A 17,731-nucleotide genomic window follows, 5' to 3' on the forward strand; every position below is an offset into this window, starting at 1 on the left:
CGCTCATTAAAAAGGAGCAAGAGCTAACATTTCTGTAGGTCCTTTATGGTTTTAAAATGTATGATCTTTTTTGATATTCATAACTTTGAGACATGGGCTGTGGGAAACCCACTTCCTCAGGGAATTTCAGCTTCGGAAGAGTTGGGTAGGTTAACTCAAGTGTCCAGCTGGAGGTCCTAGAATGCATATTGCTGCTTGGCGTAATGACATAATGGTAACAAGTACCGAGTTGCACTTCTCAAACTTTAATGTTCGTAGGACTCATCCTGGGATCTTGATAAAATATAGATTTGGACTCCGTAGGTCTGAGGAGGGCCTGAGAGCCTGCATTTCTTTTTTTTTTGACAGGAAAAAAACAAACAGAAGTTTAATAACACATATACATGGGAGAGACAGAGGAAAACTGAGTAACTCCCCAAAATGGCTGAAGCCCTCACCTTAAATACCATTTTCAACTAAAGACAAAAGTGGATGTTGGGGCCAGTGGTTTGGGACTTAAAGAGGAGGAAGGCAATTCACGTGGAGATGGAAAACCAAATGTTTAGTAAACAAGTGTTTGTTGGGCCATGCAGAGACAATGGGACACAGAGAAGACTCTAATCTTTACTTTAGGCCCTGCTGTGTCTTCCCCACCACACTTAGCCCATATTCCTTGTAGATATCTCTGGTGATAGCTCTATTCCAGGAATGTGCCCTTTCCCTAAATTATTTTTAGGCACTTAGGGAGAAGGTCAAATGTTCTTCCTGAGTCTTTTGGGCCTTGATTGTTTTTTTTTTTTATTGAGTTAATGATAGGTTACAATCTTGTGTGATTTCAGTTGTACATTAATGTTTGTCATTCGTTTTGTAGGTGCACCACTTCACCCTTTGTGCCCACCCCCCACCCCACCTTTCCCCTGGTAGCCACTAATCTGTTCTCTTTGTCCACATTTTTAAATTCCTCATATGAGTGGAGTCATACAGAGATTATCCTTCTCTAACTGGCTTATTTCACTTAACATAATTCCCTCAAGGTCCATCCATGCTGTTGCAAATGGGATGATTTTGTTCTGTTTTGCAGCTGAGTAGTATTCCATTGCATATATATACCACAACTTCTTTATCCATTCATCTGTTGATGGGCACTTAGGTTGCTTCCATGTCTTGGCTATTGTAAATAATGCTGCAATGAACATTGGGGTGCATAGGACTTTTGGAATTGCTGACTTCAAGCTCTTTGGCTAGATACCCAGTAGTGGAATGGCTGGATCGTATGGTAGTTCTATTTTTAATTTTTTGAGGAATCTCCATACTGTTTTCCATAGTGGCTGCACTAGTTTGCATTCCCACCAGCAGTGTATGAGGGTTCCATTCTCTCCACAACCTCTCCAACATTTGTTACTATAAGATTTAGATATTTTTGTCATTCTAATGGGTGTAAGGTGATATCTTTGGGTAGTTTTGATTTGCATTTCCCTGATGATCAGCGATGATGAGCATCTTTTCATGTGCCTATTGGCCATCCGTATATCTTCTTTGGAGAAAGGTCTGTTCATGTCTCCAGCCCATTTTTTGATCGAGTTGTTTGATTTTTTGTCGTTGAGTTGTGAGAGTTCTTTATATATTATGGATATTAAGCCTTTGTCAGATATATGACTTGCAAATATTTTTCCCCAGTTAGTGGGTTGTTTTTTTGTTTCAATCCTGTTTTCATTTGCCTTGAAGAAGCTCTTTAGTCTGATGAAGTCCCATTTGTTTATTCTTTCTATTGTTTCCTTTCTCTGAGAAGACATGGTGTCCGAAAAGGTCCTTTTAATACTGATGTCAAAGAGTGTACTGCCTACGTTTTCTTCTAGAAGCCTTATGGTTTCAGGTCTCACCTTTAGGTCTTTGATCCATTTTGAGTTTATTTTGGTGAATGGTGAAAAAGAATGGTCAATTTTCATTCTTTTACATATGGCTTTCCAGTTTTCCCAGCACCATTTGTTGAAAAGACTTTCTTTTCTCCATTGTATGCACTGAGAGCCTGCATTTCTAATGACTTGCACGTGATGCTGATTTTGCTGCCCTGCAGACCACACCTTGAGAAGCACAGCATTCCTTTAAGCTCATCCTAATGTCCCTGATGTGTGGCAGGCCTACCAGCTGAACTGTGCGTATGAGGACTCCCCAAAGGGCAGCAGATCTTTGCTTCCTTGGAGCAACTATAAATGATCCTTTGAGATAGTATAGCCTCAGTAAATTCTGCTATTCACATGGTGAAAGAGAGGCCAGTTTGCTCTAATTAAGCAAACTGAATGCTGCTACATGCCCCATGCATGATCTCCCAGTGTTAGGAGCACTGAAGTTCAATAATATATGTGTAGCACAAAAACTGCGCTGGATATAAGATAATGCTACTGAGGAGGAGGCATTTTAGGGTCTTGTAGATATGCTGCAATCATTACCCTGGCAAAGAGAAGAAGAGCTGGTTAATAGAGATGTCCGATTGATAGAGTGCTACGTAAACCAGCTTTCAGGGTACTTTTGGTGATGATATCCCGATGAACTCGGAGAGGTGACACACGAGAAATACATGGAGCAATATTCCATTATCAGTCTTTGAGCCATCCAGTTAGATTCACAGTTTATCTATTCTGTGTCATAAAAGCCAAATGAACAAGTACAAGCTATTACTTCAATCTGTAATTGAAAGGCTATTTGGCATAGAGATTTACTGAGTATCTGTTACAGTATCAATCATATTAAAAATAAATGCTCAACTACACACACTCTTAGAAAATGTACTGGAAAAGAAATCCAACTGTGGGGGTGTTTGTGTACATTAAAGCCATCAGATAACGCAGGAAAATATATCTGAGTGTGAGAGAATTGAACTACAGGTCATTGGCCTTTAATAAAGTTATTTAGCTCTAATCCTTAGGTGGATATAAGAAAATCAGAAGTGCTTGATTCAGATAGACACCGGGTAAAATGAAAGGGGAAGAAAAAGAGCCTAGAATTCAAGGCAAGTAATGCTACACAAGCTTTATCAAATCCTCCCCACCGACAATACTGTAATTCTCAACAAAGCTTAGCATGACAGTTCAAAATAAAACAGGGACACGACCAAGCAATAACTCGAGGAGCACTAGAGAAAGGTCCGATAAGTTTCCCAGCTCCCCTTAGCGCTGCCACTGGGATTCTCCCGAAGCTCATGAGGGAGCCAAAGGGGTGATATAATTTATTCTTACATGTACAAGGACTGATTTTCTTCTCTTCCTTTTGTGGTTTCTTAAACCAGCTAGTATTGAGGTTATTGAACTTCTCTTTTAAGACCTTAACCATGAAGTGGGAAGGGAAGTGTGAGTTACCTCTAATAAAACAGTGCTGTGTAAAAAGTGACCACAAAATCTCCCTGGCAGACGAAGGTATGCATTTATTTCACTCATGAGACTGGTGATTGGCTGTGAGTAAACTGGTCTAGATTGAGCTCAGCTGGGTGGGGGCTGCATCCTCCTCCTCCTGGGACTCCAGGATGCAGAGGTGCAAGTGGGCAAGTGGAAACACCCACAAGTTTCTCAATGCTCAAGCTTGGAAATGGCATGTTATCATGTCTGCCCTGTGCTATTAGTCAAGGCAAGTAACATGGCTGAAGTCAAAGTCAAGGGGTGGAGAAATAGACTGTCTATGAGGATGATCTGCAAAGTTAGTGCCCGGGTACAGAGATGGTGAGCATTTGGGTTGTTATTGGAATATACCTTGGAAGAGAGAAGGACCGAAAACTTAGGTCTATTTTAAGTAAAAAATGGCTTGTGTAGGAAGGAAGAGAAGATAAAGATGAACAGAGTTGCCCAACAAAATGCAAGATGCTCAGTTATATGTGAGTCGCAGATAAACAAGATCGTTTTCTGTATAAATATGTTTCATGTAATATTTGGAGACTGACTGGGGGTAAACTGTTCTATACTGGGTCCATGCAATATTTTGGATATACCTATACTAAATAATTATTTATTGATTACCTGAAGTTCAAATTTAACCCATATTAAATTTGTCATTCTTGTTCACCTAAATCTGGCAGCCCTAAGGATGAAGCTGTTGAGAGTGAGAACTGCACCTCCAAGAAGCCAAGGAGGGATAGCTCTTAGATAAAATAAGCTTTGCAAAACTGCCTTATTTCCTGCCTCCCAAGATGTTCTAGCACTTTCTTACCTTTGTTCCTGACTGTTTCCCTCCAGGAACACAGATTTGGCAGCTGTGATACTCCGCCAGTGTCAGTATGGTAACCAGCTAGAAGCCTTCCTGATAGATTGGGCATCCAAATGATTGGTCTGTGCCCATGCAATACCTGCTGTTCAATATTTTGATTTCCACTCCTGGTTACTGGCAGACATGAAGGCGTCTGAGTGTGAGCTAATGACATAGACTCATGAGAAAGCTGATAATCTGATGCCTGACAAGGCATTAATCTTTTAATGTGTTCCAAAATATTTCTTTAAAAGTGAGACTAAGCATTGTAAGAGGAAAGGGCAAATTGTATAACCCCCTCAGCAAATACAAAAGTCGGATGGTTACAGGAACTGTGTTCCTTAGAAAGCGATTTTAAATGTATCTGTTCTTATCTGACTATTTTCTATTGCTAAATAATAAATTGCCACAGACTTAGCGGTTTAAAACAACACTTATTTATTGCCTCACAGTTGTATGGGTCCAGCATGACATGGCCGGATTCTCAGCTCAGAGTATCATGGGCTGAAATCTAGGTGTCCGCCTGGCTGAGTTTTTATTTGGAGACTGAGGAAAAATCCACTTCCAAGTGCATTCTTGTGGTTGACAGAATTCAGTTCCTTGCAGTTATAGGACTGAGGTCCCCATTCCCTTGCTGGCTGTCAGCAGAGGCCACTCTAAGCTCTAAAGGCCACCTACATTCCTTGACATATGCCCCCCTTCATCCTCAAGCCAGCAATGGCACTTCAGATCTCTGACTTCCCCCTCTGCAACCAGCCAAAGAAAATTCCGATTTTAAAGGGCTCATGTGATTGTCAGGCTCACCTCGATGCTCTCTGTATCTTAAGATCATCTCTTTGCAAATTCCTTTCCAGCAGTGCCTAGATTAGTGTTTGATTGAATAACTGGGAGAAGGTATGGGTACACCAGGGGCCAGGAATCTAGAACGAGAATCTTAGAATTCTGCCTACCACACTGACCATGCCCTTGGGGGGGCTTCACAACCTTTGCCCCACTCCAGGAGGCTCCTCCTTCAGCCCCAAATCCAAGTATTCCATTTAGCCATGTGTAGCACTCTCTCGGGAATGATCACTCCTTTCTTCATAACCTTAATTTCCCAGGGAGATTTTCACTGCCCCTTGTAACTGGCGCCCTGACTAACCTATCCTAGATACAGCTCTGCTCTACCAGTTAGTGACTCTGGGTGGTCTGCTGCAGTAATTTCCTTTGTAAGCTTCTTTATTCTATTTTATGTTATATGTATCTTCAATGGCAGGCAGGAAGAATATTGAAATATTTTTAGTCATCTCTTCCAAGAATATTGAAATATTTTTATTCATCTCTTCCACTTTCCCATAAGAAAGTGGTTTGAATCCAGTGGGATCTCACAATTCACTTTGTTTTTTCAGTTAATTCATGGAACATATTTTTTGCTCTAATTTTGTATCATTTTGGGGTATATTTTATACATTAAAAAGTTCCACAATGGCATGAGTTGCCCACACAATCTTGCTGCTGGAAGAGAGCTTTGCTGCCCTGATGCAGCTGCTCGTTGATGTCAGAAATTGATTCTATGTTAATTTCTTCTGTGATGATTAACAACTAAGATTTATTTGCAGGCTCTTCACTTTGCTGCACGCATGTAGATGATCTATTTTTCCTCAGGACTGTGACTTTTACAAACACAATAATTATTTTGCATTCCATTTATTCCAGAAGATGGCGCTGCTGCTGCTTCGCCAGCAAAAGATCATAAAAGAGGAAAAAGAAAGCTTCAGTAGGATATTTTAGCATTTCATAAGAATACACCAAGCATCCATATTGACAAAAATGTATTTAAAAAATGACATTTGAAAATACCTACTACATTACTTTGCCTCCTTATGTTGCGTTTAGTTTTATAGAAGAAATGATCGCAACTCACACTCATTAAAAGAAGTGTGTTGAGGCAGAAAGAGTAGAGACCCTCTGTGCTGCTCTTTTGTCAGAATCAGGACTCAGTTGGTTACTAAATTAAATACTCTTTTTAAGAGGATGGCAGTGGTGTCTGATACTAGACACACAGAGGCCTTACAGAAGCCTTCTTTACTGATTCCTCTTTGAATAATGATATCACCAATGGTTTTCACTTAAAGCATGAATCAAGCACATTGCCGTTCACAGAAACTTGAGCTCTTGGTCTTAAATTATTTACCTTTTAATAAGTTATTTTAAATAAACTACATTAGTACTGTGAAGTATTCAATAAGTGTCAGAGATTGAACACTCTTTGATACCTGGAAACCTCTTATTGAAATGTGAAATTTGGTATTCAGCTGTTTAGGTGCTGAACATTTTATCCATGGGTTAAATCCTATTAACTAGTACTGTAATATTCTTCCCCATTCTCCTTTCTTTTGGGGCAATAAAGAAGCAGAACACAGGGAAATAGGGACTAAACGTTTACTAGTGACATGAAATCAAGAAAAAAGTTATTTTTATTTAGAATAAAGGGCTTGGAAACAAATGAGTGACATTGAATGCTTCTGTAAGGTAATATATTTCCTTTTTAAATATATTAATTCCATGAATTACTCAATATGCTGGATATTTTTATGGATGTAGGTGTTCATATCATAGCACGTCTTTCTTTCTAAAAATTTGCCAAATTTTTATCTATATGCAACTAATTGGACTATAGGCATCCTGATTTCATTAGCATATATTCATTCACTTGTTCTTTCAATAAATATTTATTGAGTGTCTATTTCTTGGCTGGTGCTGCTCTAGGTTGTATATAGTCAAGAATCCCTGTTCTGATGGTGCTTACAATCTAGCAGAGGGAGATAGGTATTGTGGGTTAAATTGTGTCCCCAAAAAGATATGTTGTAGTCCTAATCCTCAGTATCTGTGAATTTGACCTTATTTGGAAATAGGGTCTTAGTAGATGTAATCAAGTTAAAATGAGGTTGTACTGGATTAGGGTGTGCCCTAATCCACTGACGGTGTCCTTATAAGAAGAGGGAAATTTGGACACAGACACCAACACAGAGGGGAAAAATGGCATGTGACGACAGAGGCAGAGATTGCAGTGATGTGTCTACAAGCGCGGAATGCCAAGAATTGCCAGCAACCACCAGAAGCTGGGAAGAGGCAAGGAAGGATCCTTTCGTAGACCCCTCAGTGGAAGCATGGCCCTACTGACATCTTGATTTTGAACTTGGAGCCTCCAAAATTTTAATAAATTTCTATTGTTATAAGCCACCCAGTTTGTGGTAATTTGTTATGATAGCCCTGGGAAATGAATACAACAGTAATAAAAATTCAAGTAGCAAATTATATATTAAGAGGTGATTTTAAAAAAATAATGCTGGGAAGGGGGAGTGGGAGTATCAGGCAAATTGCACTTTTAAACGGGTAGTCAGAGAAGACCTTGTTGAGAAGATGACACTTACACAAAGACGTAAAGCAATTGATGGAGATAGTCACGAGAATATCTGGAGAGATTAGGCCAGGCAGAGGAAACACCAAGTGCAAGGGTCCTGAGGCAGGAGAGTATATAAAGCTGGATTAGTTTCCTAGGGCTGCTATAACAAATTTCCACAAACTGGGTGGCTGAGAACAACAGAAATTTATTCTCCCATGGTTCTGGAAGCCAAAAGTCTGAAATCAGGGTGTAGACAGGGCCCTACTCCTTCCAAAGCACCTAGATGAGAATCCTTCCTTGCCTCTTCCAGCTTTTGGTGGCTCAAGGTGTTCCTTGCTAGTGGTCACATCACTCTAATCTTTGCTTTCATCTTTGCATGACCTTCTCCTCTGTGTCTTTGGCTTCACCTTCTCCTCTGTCTATCTGTGTCTCTTCCTCTTCTGTTATTTATAAGGACATATTATTGGATTTAGGGCTCACCCAGGTAATCCAGAATGATCTCACTGACCTCAAGATCCTTAACTTAATTACATCTGCAGACAACTTTTTTTTCCAAATAAGGCCGTATTTACAGATTACAGGGACACATCTCTCTCAGGACCACCATTCAACCCAGTACATGTGTGTTTGGGCAACAGGAAGGAGGCCAGTGTGGCTGGAGCAGGGAGATGGAGAGGAAGAGAAGGCGGAGATGCTGTCAGAAGAGAACCTGGGTAGAAAGTGAAAGGGATCAGGTAGGGCCTCAGGGATCACTGTACAGACTTGGGCTGTCACTCTGAGTTAGATGGGAACATATGGGTTATTCAGTAGGAACTGATTGCTTGACAAGTTTGAGTTTTAAAAAATGGGGAAAATGCAGATAGAGTGTTTAGTGTGTGCTTTTGTTATTTATTCATCAAGACTGAAAGACTGTAATGCTTTTCACTGGCAGCTCAAGAAAAACTGAAAAGAGAAACAATTTTCCTAAGTTAAATACCAGACTAATATTATCACCATTCACCGGTGTTTCCATGAGCCTGTCGTGTCCCAGTTAGAAGGGGAAAAATAAGCCCGTGGAAACGCAGACCAGCTTCCACTGGCTGTTTTCTGCCTTTGAAGGTCTTTTAGCTCAAAACTTCCAGGCCATAATGCCAGGTCAGTGCTTCCACTCAGCTTGGATTGGGGGCCCTTCTGTATTGTGCACAATTTCCACTTCTGCCCGGAGGAGAGACACTCAGACTCAACCCCCAGTGCAAAGAATAAGTCATCACAACGCTAGTCAGTTTTTCTGTCCATGTTGACTGCATTTACTGCCTTGGATCTTCTGGGCAAGCTGGAATTTTCAACATGGTGTTATAGGGCATTTCATGCCTGTTCTACAGGAATGCTAAGACATCATAACAATTAAGTAAAATACAGTGTCAACTGCAGCTACTGTTTAAAAAAAATCAAGTCCCTGCTACTACCAATGGCTCCTAAGTTCTATTCTCAACACAGCAGCCAGAGTGGTTTTTTAAACATATATCAGTTAAAGTTATTCCTCTGCTCAAAACCCTCCAGCAACTCTGCATCTCACTCGGCATCAAAATCAAAGTCCTTACAATGGGACATCAAAGCCCTAAGGGATCTGGCCCCTGTTACTCCTCTTACTTCATCTTCTACCATTTTCCCCCTCAGTCACTGCTGCAGTTACATGGTCCCCGTTCCGTTCCTGGATCTTGCCAAGCCTGCTCCAGCCTCAGGCCCTTTGAACAGCTTCCAGGAATAGCTATGGTTTATTCTCTCACTTTATTCAGGACCATGCATAAATGTCACCTTGCAGAGAGGCCTGCTTGCCTGGTTGACCTGCTTAAAGCTGCCACACTCTCACCACCAGCTGCACACTCCTTAAGCCCTTACCTTGCACTGGGATTCCCCACAGCACTTATCAATGCCGGCTTTACTTATATATTGCTTTATCCGTTTCACAAGCTCTGTGAGATATTCTAAGTCACTGCTTTAGCCACAGCACCTAGAACAGTGCCTGGCACATATTGGGTATTTAATAAGTATTTGTTTAATTAATGAATATGATGTACCTAAAACACTGTCACATGCTACTAATACATTATTTCATTTTAGCCTTACAAAGACAGCATTATTATCCACATTTTACATATTAGAAAACTGAGGCTTAGAGAAGTTAAGTAATTTCACAAAGTTATAAAAAATGAGTGGTAGAGATAGGACAGAAATCTGGGTAATCTGTCACCCGAGTCTGGGCTGTTATATGTCTCCATTTTATGGATGGCATCATAGGCACAGAAAGTTCATGTAATGTTTTCAAGATCTCAATACTAGAATGTAGTAGAGCCAGCATTCAAATCCAGTTTTGATCGATCAAAAAGTATTTCCAATCACCACGGTAACTGTGGTAAACGAAATTCACGGTGATCTTTTTCTAAATTATAGGAAAAAAATAAATAACATAAAATTTACCATATTAACCATTTTTAAGAGTACATTTCAGGAGTGTTAAGTATATTCACATTGTGCAGCAGATCTCTAGAACTTTTTCATCGTGCAAAACTGAAACTCTTTACCTTTTGAAAACCAACTCCCCATGTCTCCCTACCCCCAGCCCCTGGTAAGTATCATTCTACTTTCTGTTTCTATGAGTTTGACTCCTTTAGATGCCTCATGTGAGTGGAATCGCACAGTATTTGTCCTTTTGTGTCTGACTTATTTCACTTAGCATAATGTCCTCAAGGTTCATCTATGTTGTGGCATGCGATGGAATTTCCTTCTTTTTTAATGTTGAATAATACTCCACCGTATGTATATACCACATTTTCTTTATCCATTCATCCACCAGTGGACATTTGGGTTACTTCTACCACTTGGCTTTTGTGAATAATGCTGCAGTGAACATGGGTGTGCAAATATCTCTTTGAGATCCTGCTTTGAATTCTTTTGGACATATACCCAGACGTTGCTGATCATTTTGAAAGCCTTGTAACTGCTCCAAAAAATATTAGTGAGATTTTATAACTCCTTTTTTGGCCCTAGTTTTAGAATTTATTTTATTTAAAATTTTTTCATCTCTTTAGTGCTATTGCTCTATGCTTTAAGTATTAGCAGCCAAGTAATGTAACATCCAGCTATTCTAAAATGTTAGACAAATCTAATTGCTCATCATTTATTTTCAAGGAAAAAGGAATCGCCCAAAATTTATCTTGTATTTTATTGATTTTTCTGCTCAGCTACTTAGTGATAAATTCAATAAGAAATTCTGGTGATAACTGGCCTTTGTTTCTACCCCAAACTCTAGATTTGCCATTCCTGATTCCATTAGAATAGCATCAGAAATCTGAACTTTCATGGAATTTCTTAGTACTTCTCCCTCTCTTTCCTGCCTTTGGAAATTTATTTTAAAAATTTTATTTTTGATTTGTAGGGGTGGGAAACTTTCCCCTTTTTCCTTCTCTTCCTTGGCTGCTCTAATAATTAAATTAACCTAAGACATATTAACAGGAGAAAAACAAATTTAATTTTGTACATACAAGAGCCTATAAAAATATGAGACTCAAAGAAGTGACAAAAGCAGACAGTATTTATACTTTTTAGACAAGTAAACAATAAATATGGAAAGAATTGACAAAGAGGTTTGGGCTTGGGTAGCAAATTAGTGAAGAAATAGCAAGGTTTCTTTATGTAGCCCTCTTGGCCCTGAATTCCCTATCTCTGGTGAAGAGGATGCCTTTTAAACCCTCCTGGTATAGGGAGGGTACCTTCACATGGGAGATTTATTTCCTGCTTTCAAGGGGATGAAAGATAGTTAGAGTGTTGTTCTTGCAATGGCTGTTTCTTAAGTAACTTTAATTCAAAATAATCAGTATGCCAACATGGCATATTTTAGGATGCCATAGTCTGCTCCCTACATTTATATGTTCTAATATGATTGCCATTGTAATGATAGCACCTCTCTCATGTCACATAATTATCATTTCTTTTTTGTTGTGGGAATAATAAAAGATATAGTCTCTTGATTATACTATAATACTGTTTTCTATATTCACTATACTGTGCCTTAGATCTCTAGGACTTATTGTCTCCTAGTTGCAAGTTTGTAGCCTTACAACATCTATCCTATTCCCCCACCCTCCAGCCCTTGTTAACCACTATTTCACTCTCTGTATTATAAGTTTGGCTTTTTTAGATTCCACATATAAGTGATATCATACAGTAGTTATCTTTCTCTGTGTAACACCTCACTTAGCATGATGTCCTCAAGATTCATCCATGTTGTTGAAAATGGCAGGATTTTCTTCCTTCTCATGGCTGAATAATATTCCATTGTGTGTGTGTGTGTGTGTGTATACACACAAACATACCACATCTCCTTAATCCATTCATCCATTTATGGGCACTTAGGTTGTTTCCGTATCTTGGCTATTGTAAATAATGCTGCAATGAACACGGGAGTGCAGATATATTTCAATATCTTATTTTGATTTCTTTGGATATATAGCCAGAAGTGGAATTGCTGGATCGTATGGTAGTTCTAGTTTTAATTTTTTAGGAAGCTTCATACTGTTTTCCATAGTGGCTGCACCAATTTACATTCCCGGCAGCAGTGTATAAGAGTTCTCTTTGCTCTATTCCCTTGTTATCTACTCCATTTTTATCTTTTGTCTTTTTGATAATTGCCATTCTAACAGATTTGGGGTGATAGCTCACTGCAGTTTTTATTTGCATTTTCTGATGATTAGTGATGCTGAGTATCTTTTCATGTCCTTGTTGGCCTCTTGAGAAACGTTATTCAGATCTTTTACCCATGTTTTAGTTGGGTTACCTGTTTTTTCACTATTGAGTTGTATGAGTTCCTTATGTATTTTGGATATTAACTCCTTATCAGAAACATGGTTTGCAAATATTTTCTCCCATTCATTTGGTTGCCTTTTCACTTTGGTGTTTGTTTCCTATGCAGTGCAGAAGGTTCTAATACCTCAAATAAAGCATTAAATAGTAGCAGGGAGTGTGGGCATCTTTGCCTTATTCCTAATGGCATTGATGCTCCTGGTGTTTCTTTATTAAGTAAAATGCTTACTTTGGGGCCTGTGTGTGTGTATAATCATATTTAGAAAAAAATCATTGAGTGTTTATTTTAATAAGAAATGGATGCTGAAGATTGTATTGTGTTTTTTTTAATTTTTTGAGGCAGATTGGCTATGAGCTAACATCTGCTGCCAATCCTCCTCTTTTTGCTGAGGAAGACTGGCCCTGAGCTAACATCTGTGCCCATCTTCCTCTACTTTATATGTGGGACGCCTACCACAGCATGGCTTGCCAAGCAGTACCTAGGTCTGCACCTGGGATCCAAACTGGTGAACCCTGGGCCACCGAAGCAGAAGGTGTGAATTCAACTGCTGTGCCACCGGGCAGGCCCCTGAAGATTGTATTGTTGAGTGCCTTTTTAGCATCTATGAAGTTTATTACATGATATTTCTCCTGAACCCTATTATACAGTGAGCTATTTTAATAAGTTGTTTAATACTGAACCAATTTTACACTTTTTGAGGAAACCTCACTTGACCATGATGTGCTATTTTTATAATGCCTTAATGAATTCTATTTGCTAATATTTTATTTAGGGTTTTTTATTTGACAGTCATAAGTGAAATTGGTCTATAGGTTTATTTTCTTTTTTTAAGGAAGATTAGCCCTGAGCTAACATCTGCCGACAATCCTCCTCTTTTTTGCTGAGGAAAGCTGGCCCTGAGCTAACATCCGTGCCCATCTTCCTCTACTTTATATGTGGGACGTCTGCCACAGCATGGCTTGCCAAGCAGTGCCATGTCAGCACCTGGGATCTGACCCAGAGAACCCCGGGCTGCCGAAGCAGAACGTGCGCACTTAACCGCTGCGCCACCAGGCTGGCCCCAATATAGGTTTCTTTATTGCTCAGTTCCTTCAAGTTTTGGTATTAATGTTATGCTCCCTTCATAAAAATACTTTGTAAATATCCCTTCTTTTTCTATGCTCTGAAACTACTAAGTGGCATTAGGTCTATTTGGCCTTTTCTGAGTTGGCTGTGTTCCCTCACGCCTGCGCTTGGCCTTTCTGGTGGGGGTAGTTATTTGATAACTCTCTCTATTTCTTTTACATTTATTGGTCTATTTAAACTTTCTATAAGAATCAATTTTGGTAAATTATATTTATTAGACAATTATCAATTTCACCTATGATTTTCAGATATATTTACAAAGAGCATCTTATGATTTTTCTATCAGAATCCTGGCAGGAAACAGGTGGCATATTTAACCTGGGCATTTTGAGGAAAGTTAAATAAAAGGACAATGTACAAAGATGTGGGCAAGGTTTAAGGAAATCAAAGAGGAACAGCAGAGACTTCTGGGCTTGCAGCCACGGGGAGCTCTCACCACCCAGGCAAGGGACAGAGAAGGAATGACTACGGAACCCATAGAGGGTGATTTTCTAGTGAGGGCCACCTGGCAGGAACTGTAGCTTCTGGAGAAGGATGCAGCCAGTCCAAAGTAGTCTAGTGGGAGGGGTTTTTGGAGGGGAATAAATACCCCAATCTCATTTCCTTACCATCCTCTGATTTTCCATTTGGCCAAACCCAAAGGGAAACCAGAGGGCAAGGAAGCTTGCACCTTTTATGAGTCAGCCCTCCCTTGGCACAGAGCAGGGAAGAGAAAGTAGAGAGGGGCAAATGAGAGAAATCCAGCACAATTTTTTAAAATTTAGTCTTTGAGTGGTTGTTTTAAACATGTCATTTCTTATTTTGTGCTTTCTTTTCTTGATTAGAATTTGCTAGTGGTTAATTGGTTTTGTAGATTTTTAAAAAAGCTTGTTTATTCCAATGTTTTCCTGTTTTCAACCTCATTAAATTTTGCTTTTATCTCTATTATTTATTTTTGTGTGCGTGAGGAAGATTGGCCCTGAGCTAACATCTGTTGCCAAACTTCCTCTTTCTGTTATTTCTTTTTACTTTCTTTTCATTTACTTTTTGTTCTTTTTTCTCACCTTTCCAGTTGGATGATTAGCTAATTTATATTAATTCTTTCACTTTTATTTTTATCAGTATTAAGGCTAAGAAGTTTTCTGTGTGCTAAGTGTATCCCAAGATTTCCACTTCTGTTCTTGTGTCCTTTTTAATCCTCCTCCTTTGGACTTCCTGGGTTCATAATTTTACAAGTTCAGATGTTGGAAATTGTCAATAAGCCTTTTAATGAACACTAAAAATCAGCAATACTTGGCTGTGTATCAACAAATACCCACTTACAGGATGAATACAAAGAAAACAGCAGCCCTACAGTTCTGAGAATTGGTGTTTGTGGGTTGCCATACAATTACTAGTAACAGCACTATACATGGAGTGAAAAGATGCTATGGCTCAAAATGCTATGGGTGAAAGTAACAACAAAGTGATCAGGAAGCTGCATTAGATGCCTGAGCCCTGGGTCCAGTGGAGTGAAGATACTAATACCAAAGTGTGGCCATAGAAATTACTTCCCAAAATGTGATAATAGAAAAAGAAATGCTGTATTCCTTAATTAATGTTATTTTATAAAATAGGTGAATCATGGGACCAAGTCTTACTCTATCCTGATCTCCTGTCAGTGCTGGGCCCAGAGTAGTTGTTCCGTGAATGTTTTTGGAAGGATCATTTCTTAGCCCCTGATGGTGACGTACAACGTAATGCAGGCATTTAGGGAAGGGAAAGGGGGGAAAGAAGTACGATAAGTGATAGCGCTAAAATTAAAACGGAAATAGAAACGAATTAAGCCATTTGAGGGTAACCCATTAGACTACAACTAATAAGGACGTTTATGGAGGCAGCATGATGTAATGTTGAAGAACAAATGCTTTGGAATTAGACCTACATTTTAATTTGATTTAATAACTTCCTTTGGGAAGTTATTTGACAACTCTGAGCTGCAATTTTTACATGTATTATAAGATGTAAAAATAATATAAAAGGATATTAAAATGGCTGAAAATTAAAATGGCTAGTGAATAATATTTTCCTGAGGTCTGAGAAATTATGTCCATGTCTGTGTAGTACTAGCAGTAGTATGTGGCATATAGTGAGCATCCAATAAGTGGTTTTTGAAAGAACTTCCTCTTGAACTTAAATAAAATTTAAATCCCAGTTTTAATTAAACTAAGTTGACAAGCGGTTCTATGACAATGAGCTAAGAGAACCCCTGTAATCATTTTTCATGAACTTCATTGTGTGATTTTTCTTCTATTTTCTATCCTTTTCTTATGATCTAAAAGGTGACATACAATTTTGATAAGGAAGAGTTTAATTTTTCATAATTCGAATGCTCTGAAGAAGAGAGAATATAAAATATAACAGACTTTTTGTGAGTTGCATTGGAAACAGAAGAAAGCTAATATTCTTGCTGTTAAATCTAATACATGGAAAGTTGTGATCCTTAAGACCAAACAATGACGCTGCTAGGCCGTAATCAGTGATACTTAGAGTTGCTTGGAACTAGACATGTGCATTTGCTCAGCTCTTCTTGTGACCATTTTTCTCATTTACTCCATTTGTTATTTAAAACATTTTGGTTTATCTTTTCGAGCTATATTCTATACATAGATAGCTGCCAATATAGGCTTGCATAAATAAATATTTTCCCCAAACTCTGATACTACTCTTTGGAAAAAATAGCTTTATTATTCTTTTAAGTGGCAGAAGCTCCCCCATCAAAAGACGATAATAAACCATGGTGTTAACAGTCTCAGCAATCCTTTGTCATCTGTGAAGCAATTATGCTGAGAAACAGGTGACAGAATGAACCACTTTCTTGTGATGGCATCAATGTTTTGTTACAAAGCAAGCAAACTCTCTACAACTGTGCCCAACTAATGGGTATGTGTCAAAAAAAAAGTATGTTTCAGGAGCAGAATCTCAGGTGCTTTTCTTTTTTTCCTTCTGTAGACATTTTTTACATTGATGAATGAGAAGCTGCCATTGTGCTCTATAATTATTGTCTGAAAAGTTATTTACTGACAGTTGAATACACTTCCTAATATTGATTATCTTGAAGGGATACAGTGAGTTCATAAAACACTTTTCTACTTTATTAAGCTTTAGAAGTTTAAGAAATGGTGAAGCAAATTTCAGACGTTGTCAAGCAAAGAACATAGAGAAGGCTAAGATGTCTGATGTATAAGGGTTCTGAGAAACTTATTTAACTGTCGAGGAATCAAAATATGCTTGTTGAATGAAAAAATAAATCTTCACATTTTGAAGTACTGATGGAGGAACAGAATAAAGGAACAAATGCAAAGTGAAAAATTAAGTGATAATTCATGCTGAATTTCAATGTGCAATATCAAGAAAACAAAATATATTTGTGAAGTTCATGGGAATATAATTTAGGGTTGTAATATTAAAAAATTTGTAAGTTAATAAGAAAAACTTAGTAATAGTTACTTGTGAACAACTCAGGCAAATGGGGGCTATAAAATATGTTTCTAGTCATAGTTCTCTGTATTCTTATTAAAAGTTTTTGTTTCTCAAGTCCAATGGGAAATATATATTGGAAAGCCTAGTTAAAATAAGGCATTTATATATATATATATATATATGCAATATATATATTCTCTCTATATATAATATCAGATTATATATCTCAGATTAAACTATGACCTTTAAAATTAATTATGGAAATTTCATATAGTTAGGTATTGGGTGGCCTCTAAGATCTTAGTAATCAAATATCTAGTTCCACCCGAGGGTTGTTATTTGTTCTGTTTTTTCAAAATTTCAGTTAAATTTTCTCTCCATGGGTTTGGCACTGCTGGATTTCATCAATACAATGTTCTCACTAAAAATTATTGTCCAGCTGCCTTTTCGAACCAATGGTATAATTAAATCTAGTCATTTCCTTTTTTTTAACCCTACAAATAGGCTTTTTAATATCACCTATCTACCCAGAGCTATCCATCTAAAACTAACACAAAGGCCTAGATATAGGATTCATTTAGGTTTATCTCCTTCTTAACAAGTGATTCGTAACACCACAGTGGAAACTCCTAAGATATGGCATAGACTTCCTAGCCTCAGAGAGAGTGATGTATGACAAAAGGGGTTGGCACGTGCAACCTGGTGACTTAAGAGAGAGAGAGCCCTCCCAA

The sequence above is a fragment of the Equus asinus genome, chromosome X (assembly GCF_041296235.1).
Source record: "Equus asinus isolate D_3611 breed Donkey chromosome X, EquAss-T2T_v2, whole genome shotgun sequence".
NCBI classification, from domain to species: Eukaryota; Metazoa; Chordata; class Mammalia; order Perissodactyla; family Equidae; genus Equus; species Equus asinus.